Source organism: Sciurus carolinensis, chromosome 5 (genome assembly GCF_902686445.1).
Source record: "Sciurus carolinensis chromosome 5, mSciCar1.2, whole genome shotgun sequence".
Taxonomy (NCBI): domain Eukaryota; kingdom Metazoa; phylum Chordata; class Mammalia; order Rodentia; family Sciuridae; genus Sciurus; species Sciurus carolinensis.
This window is the reverse complement of record NC_062217.1, coordinates 71067770-71075774: the sequence shown is the minus strand read 5'-3', so window position 1 is coordinate 71075774 and position 8005 is coordinate 71067770.

Here is an 8005-nt window from a genome sequence, read left to right as displayed (position 1 = left end):
CTCCAACACCTGGAGATTAAATAATATGCTATTGTATGATGAATGGATAACAGAAGACATCAGGAGGGAAATAAAGAAATTCTTAGAGGTAAATGAGAACAAAGATACATCATATCAAAATCTCTGGGACACTGTGAAAGCAATACTTAGAGGAAAATTTATTTCATGGAGCACATTCAATAAAAGAATAATAAACAACAGCTCAAAGCCCTAGAATAAGAAGAACAGAGCAACACCAAATGTAGTAGAAGACAGGAAATAGGTAAAATCAGAGCTGAAATAAATGAAATTGAAACAAAAGAAACAATAAAAAAAATTGACAAAATAAATAGTTGGTTCTTTGAAAAAATAAACAAAATTGATAAACCCTTAGCCACACTAACAGAGAAGGAGAGAGAAAATTCAAATTACTAAAATTTGGAATGAACAAGGAAATATCACAACAGACACAATTGAAATACAAAACAATTAGAAAGTATTTTGAAAATCTATACTCCAACAAAATAGAAAATCTTGAAGACATCAACAGATTTCTAGAGACATGAATTATGTAATCTGAACCAGGAGGACATACACAATTTATGTAGATCAATTTCAAGTAATGAAATAGAAGAAGTCATCAAAAGCCTACCAACAAAGAAAAGTCCAGGACCAGATGGGTTCTCAGCCGAGTTCTACAAAACCATTAAAGAAGAACTCATTCCAATACTTCTCAAAGTATTCCATAAAATAGAAGAGGAGGGAACCCTCCCAAACTCATTCAATGAAGCCAATATCACCCTGATACCTAAACCAGACAGAGACACATCAAGGAAAGAAAATTTCAGACCAATATCCTTAATGAACATTGATGCAAAAATTCTCAACAAAATTTTAGCAAATTGCATCCAAAAATATATGAAAAAGATAGTGCACCACGATCAAGTGGGTTTTATCCCAGGGATGCAAGGATGGTTCAACATCTAGAAATCAATAAATGTAATTCACCATATCAACAGACTTAAAGTCAAGAATCACATGATTATTTTGATAGATGCAGAAAAAGCATTTGATAAAATACAGCATCCCTTCATGCTCAAAACACTAGAAAAAATAGGGATAGTGGGAACATTCCTTAACATTGTAATAGGCATCTATTCTAAGTCCATGGCCAATATCATTCTAAATGGTGAAAAACTGAAAGCATTCCCCCTAAAAACTGGAACAAGGCAGGGATGCCCTCTTTCACCACTTCTATTCAACATTGTCCTTGAAACTCTAGCCAGACCAATTAGACAGACCAAAGAAATTAAAGGAATATGAATAGGAAAAGAAGAACTCAAACTATCCCTATTTGCTGATGAAATGATTATATATTTAGAGGAAGTAGGAAATTCCACCAGAAACCTTTTAGAACTCATAAGTGAATTCAGTAAAGTAGCAGGATATAAGATCAATGCACATAAATCTAATGCATTTTTATATATAAGTGATGAATCTTCAGAAAGAGAAGTTAGGGAAACTACCCCATTCACAATAGTTTCAAAAAAAAAATACTTGGGAATCAATCTCACAAAAGAGGTGAAAGACCTCTACAATGAGAACTACAGAACACTAAAGAAAGAAATTAAAGAAAACCTTAGAAGATGGAAAGATCTCCCCTGTTCTTGGATAGGAAGAATTAATATTGTCAAAATGGTCATACTACCAAAAGTGCTATACAGATTCGATGCAATTCCAATTAATATCCCAAGGATGAACCTTACAGAAATAGAGCAAGCAATCATGAAATTCATCTGGAAGAATGAGAAACCCAGAATAGCTAAAGCAATCCTTAGCAGGAAGAGTGAAGCAGGGGGTATCTCAATACCAGAGATTCAACTCTACTACAAAGCAATAGTAACAAAAACAGCATAGTATTGGTACCAAAGTAGACAAGTACATCAATGGTACAGAATAGAACACACAGACACAAACCCAAATAAATACAATTTTCTCATACTAGACAAAGGTGCCAAAAATATGCAATGGAGAAAAGATAGCCTCTTCAACAAATGGTGCTGGGAGAATTGGAAATCCATATGCAACAGAATGAAACTAAACCCATATCTCTCACTGTGCACGAAACTAAACTCAAAATGGATTAAAGACCTCGGAATCAGACCAGAGACCCTGCAGATTATAGAAGAAAAAGTAGGTCCAGATCTTCAACATGTCGGCTTAGGACCAGACTTCCTCAGCAGGACTCCAATAGCACAAGAAATAAAAGCAAGAATCAATAACTGGGATAGATTCAAACTAAAAAGCTTGCTCTCAGCAAAGGAAACTATCAGCAATGTGAAGAGAGAACCTACAGAGTGGGAGAAAATCTTTACCACTCATACTTCAGATAGAGCACTAATTTCCAGAATATATAAAGAACTCAAAAAACTCTACACGAAGAATACAAATAACCCAATCAATAAATGGGTTAAGGAAATGAACAGACACTTCACAGAAGAAGCTCTACAAGCAATCAACAGATATATGAAAAAATGTTCAACATCTTTAGTAATAAGAGAAATGCAAATCAAAACTACCCTAAGATTCCATCTCACCCCAATTAGAATGGCAATTATCAAGAATACTAGCAACAATAGGTGTTGGCGAGGATGTGGGGGAAAAGGTACACTCATACATTGCTGGTGGGGCTGCAAATTAGTGCAGCCACTCTGGAAAGCAGTGTGGAGATTCCTTAGAAAACTGGAATGGAACCACCATTTGACCCAGCTCCTTGGCCTATACCTAAAGGATTTAAAATCAGCATACTACAGAGATACAGCCACATCAATGTTCATAGCTGCTCAATTCACAATAGTCAGATTGTGGAACCAACATAGATGCCCTTCAATTGATGAATGGATAAAGAAACTGTGGTATATATATACAATGGAATATTACTCAGCCATAAAGAATAATAAAATTATGGCATTTGCAGGAAAATGGATGAAACTGGAGAATATCATGCTAAGTGAGATAAGCCAATCTCAAAAAACCAAAGGACGAATGATCTCGCTGATAAGCGGATGATGACACATAATGGGTGGTGGGAGGGGGCAAGAATGTAGGAAGGAGGGACTGTATAGAGGGAAAAGAGGGGTGGGAGGGATAGGGGAAGGAAAAAAATAGCAGAATGAATCCAAAACTATTACCCTATGTAAATGTATGATTACACAAATGGTGTGCCTCTATTTCATGTACAGAGAAACAAGATGTATCCCATTTGTTTACAATAAAAATAAATTAAAAAAAAGAAAATAGATCAGTAAAAAGGTGTTAATAAAATGTGAACTGTGAAAAAAAGGGACTTTGCAGATGTGATTAAGGACACAGATCTTAAAAATGATATTAGATTGGAATAACACAACAGACCTAATATAATCAGAAGGGTTCTAATATGTGGAAGAAGGAGGAAAGGGGGTCAGAGTCAGTGAAGGACAGGATCAGAGGCCAGAGAGACTTGGAGGTGATACACTGTTGGTTTTGAAGATGGAAGAAGAGGTCAGGTGCCTACAAAGACAGATGGCATCCAGAAGCTGGAAGGGGCAAGAAAACAGATTCTATTCTGAGCCAGAAGGAATGCAGTTCTGCTGACACCTTGATTTTATTGCATTTTGGATTTCTGATCTCCAAAACCACACAAAAATAATTTGTGTTTTTCTAAGCCACCAAGCCTATGGTAATTTTTTTTACTGCAGCAATAGGAATCATACACGGGCCTTCCTATGCATGATCACATTTTTATCTTCCACAAATGCATGAACTATTGTTATCCTTTTTTCCATGAGGCAACTCAGTCTCACAGAAAAAGAATGAAAAATATTTCAATGATTTTTATACCAACTACACATGGAAATAATATTTTGGATATACTGGGTTAAGTAAAATAAATTAATAAAATCGATTTTACCTGTTTCTTTTAACTTTTAATGTGGCTTCCAGAAAATTTTAAATATGTGCCTTGTATATATTTCTAGAACAGGGTTGGCCTAGACTCTTATCCTCCACAGTTTGATTTTATCATTTATTACTGCATTTTTTAAATTAATTTTACCAGATATATAAAATTATTAAAATTATATTTATAAATGGGGTAATATGTGATGTTCTGATGCATGTATATGTTTCGTAATGTTAAGTCAGGTTTCAATATCTAACTTTCTAAAGTTTATCATTTTTTATAGCAGAACATTCAATATCCTTCTAACTTTTTAAAATATATAATAAATCATTATTAGCTATAGTCACACTAGTGTATTACTGTGGAGTTGCATAATTGCATACAGAACTTCTTACTCCCACGGGTAAAAACAAATCTGTGGTGATAGATTTCAGAACAGTGGTTGCTTTTGAGAAGGCATTGAACGGGAGGGAACAGTGGGTAGCTGTAATATTTTATATCCTGAAAAGGAAGTGGAGACCCAAGTGTACACGTACAGAAATCCAATATAGTATACACCTAAGATTTATGCACCGGTTACAAATGATACCTTGGTAAAAGAAAATAAAAGTCATAAATGATGACTCAGGAAAAGAGCATGGTTGTACATAAGCTTAGATGACAGGTCTAATAATTTGTGTTTGATGTTATAAAGAGAAAAGTACTGAATGATTTTGAGTGAGAAGACATGCTCCAGTCAGTACTTCATGAAGATGAACAAGAAGCATCAGCCAGCCTTTCAAGACCCATCAGCTAAATCAGTCACGAACCTCTCTCAGTTAAGGAAGTGGGAACAAATGACTGGGTATCTAGTGATGAATAAAGGTGGTATCAACACAAGAACTCTGATTTAATGGAATACAGCATATGATACCAGGAAGCTGAGTTCCTAGAGAAAAATTAAATATATTCCCTGTGCCTAGAAAGAGTGTTTAGCAATAAATTTAATGGCCCAACACATTGAGTAAAAGACTTCACTGCAGTGACTTAGCAATTAGACGGGATCTAGAAATTCTCCAGGGCACTAATGGAAAGATGGGTCCAATGTTGGACACCACTGCATGTAGCACACATAAAAATGAGACTTAGATATTGTAATATAGAGAAGTACTATATCACAGTTACAGTCAAGATAGGGAAGGAAAAACCAAGGACTTAACTATGGCAGGTAGCATATTTTGTCTCAAAGAATCAGATCTATCAGGCAGGTAGAAGGGGCAACTGGGAACTCAATACAGCATTGTATATGATGTTTAATTCCAAAAATGTTCTCATGTGAATAAGAAAGAAGAAAATCTGACAGAATTGTAGAAGAAGGTATTATCATTGGGGTAAATAAATGAGCTCTGTGAGAATGCCCACTTGTAATATATAGCTCTGATTAAAGCTGAAGATTTCTGTGCCTTGTAAATAAAGCATGTGCATGTGGATATCCAAAACCTGGGCACAACTTGGAGTCTGACTGAAAATAACTGTACATCTGCCATTGTGGAATGACATGGGATACATTTGAGAAATAGGCAACAAAAGAGAATTTGCCTCTTCTGGATTCAATTCTAACCAATATGAACACAACTGATTGGCATCTGTGGACATGATGAGCTGAGGTCCCTTAAAACTGCATGTTGCATTGGAAAAAATACTTAAAAACGTGAGTTTAATATCACTTGTTCTTAAGACAAAGTAAAGGTCGTGGGTGAAAATAATAGAGAAACACATTTTGTTTGTACCTAAAAAGGAACAGTCTCATAAATCCCTCTGTCAGTGGATCAAATATCCTTGGCAGGTAGTGAGTGTATCACTAGGGCTACTCAGGGATGTTGTATTATAATGGCAGAATGAATGGGAAATCATTCTATATTGGAAGTGGGGAATAGTGGGAGGAATTTGAAATCTATTTGCAAGGCTAAAAACAAACCATTTTCAGCTAGCGTGATGTGTCTCATAATGAATGCCAAGTCCAGTAAAAATCATGTCTTAGTATTTTCCTGGGTTATTGCTTTTCAAGGGACAAAGCCAAAATCCTAGGTAAGCACATTTTCCGCATATCTTAGTGTCCCTTTGGTTTAGCTTAGACCAACAAGAGAAAAAACATCACAACTCTTGCTGAGAAGGTCTAGCACTGAAATAACTACTTCCGTCCTTCCTCAAGGAATTAGAATCAATAGTAATGACAATGATATAGCTAACATGTACTTAACATTGCCATATGCCTGCAAGTAGTTGACCTATTTGTTTTATATACAGTAAATTATATGCAAATACTATGCCATTTTATGTAAAGGACTCGATTATCCAAGGATTTTGGTATCCTTGGGAGCAGGGGGGATCTTGGAATCAATCCCCATGGATACCCAGGGACAACTTGTACTACAGCATAACCGAATCTATTATTGGTGTACTAAGAAGGTAGCGTTTGTGGGAGTGCTCTGCCTCTGGTAGAGGAATGTACCATCTGTGGAGAACTTAAAAGCAATAATAAAGCTGCTTAGTTATTGGACTGCTCTTTGGTCATATGTACTGGCAATTCTAAATAGTCACTAAAAAAATATTATTCCCTGATAGATCAATCTGTTTCACAGTCACCCTCCCTCAACCCACATGCAACAAATTTTGGCTTTAAAAATTGATAAATGTAAATAAAAGTATTGACTTATCAAAAAATAAGTACGAGCTTATTTTTTAAGTTGAAATGAAATCTTTAACAGTAACAACGATGAAGAGAGGGGTATGCAATAGGTAAAGTATAACAAGGTCCTTGTTTTGTATAGGAGGAGGGTAGACTCTAATGGGAAAATTAAAAGGTTCTATGATTGGAGTGTTATTGAATATTAATTTGATATAATATATATTGATTATATTTACTTAATTATTCCCAATATAGAATGGTTTCCATTCATTCTGCCGTTATAACACAATATTTACTTAACATTGCCATATGCCTGCAACTAGTTGACGTATTTGTTTTATATGTTAAGACATATACAAATACTGTGCCATTTTACGTAAAGGACTTAATTTTCCAAGGATTAATGTGTTAAACCACATTAATGGTTTAATGTGTTTGGGTAATCATTTATAGTGTTAGCCTAGTTTCAAGAAAAGGGGATTGTTTTGACTTGTTTTTATTCTAATAATAATTATCATTACCTTTCTCAGAACTTCCTATTGTCCCTCACAATTCAGTCACCCAAGGACCTAATAAAATGTTGCAGTACAGGTACATCTACATTACTATGCTGCTAGAGAGTTTGCACAAATTGACTTGATGATCTAATAGCTAGGTCTTAAAAAAATCATCTTAATGTAATTTTACATATGGTTTCCTAGTTCAGTTTCTTGGGAGAAGGGGGACAATGTAGGGCTCTGAGAATACTGCTTTCCAGTCTTTCCCACAAGGGTTAAGGAGTTCAAAGGCATCTTGGATGGAAAACTACTTTTTCTTTTTTGTTTTTGAGGCGGGTGGAGGAAAGGTGTGTAATTCAAACTATGATTTTGCACCTAAGGACATTTCTAATTTTGATAAAATCAATACCCCCAAATCCAAACTTTTAAAACTTTTAAATAGCAGTTACAAAGATGCCTTGATTTACAAAAGGCTCCACCAAAGATTTTCTTATAATTAATCATCTACTTGTTTATTTCAGGAATCTCTCTTTTTTTTTTTTTTTTTTTTTTGTGGTGCTAGGGATCGAACCCAGGGCCTTGTGCTTGCAAGTCAAGCAAGTCAAGCACTCTACCGACTGAGCTATCTCCCCAGCCCAGGAATCTCTTTACTTCACAAAGCAAGTGTGTTTTTTAAGAAGTAATAACTGATGACAAAATTCTATAGGAGCTGGGCGTGTTGGTGCATGCCTGTAATCCCAAAGGCTCGGGAGGCTGAGGCAGGAAGATTGCAAGTTCAAAGCAGCCTCAGCAATTTAGGGAGGCCCTAAGCAACTTGGCGAGACCCCTCTCAAAAAAAGGGGATGGGGTGGTGGGGATGTGGCTTAGTGGTTAAGTGCCCCTGGATCCAATCTCTGGTATACAAGAGAAAGAAAGAAAGAA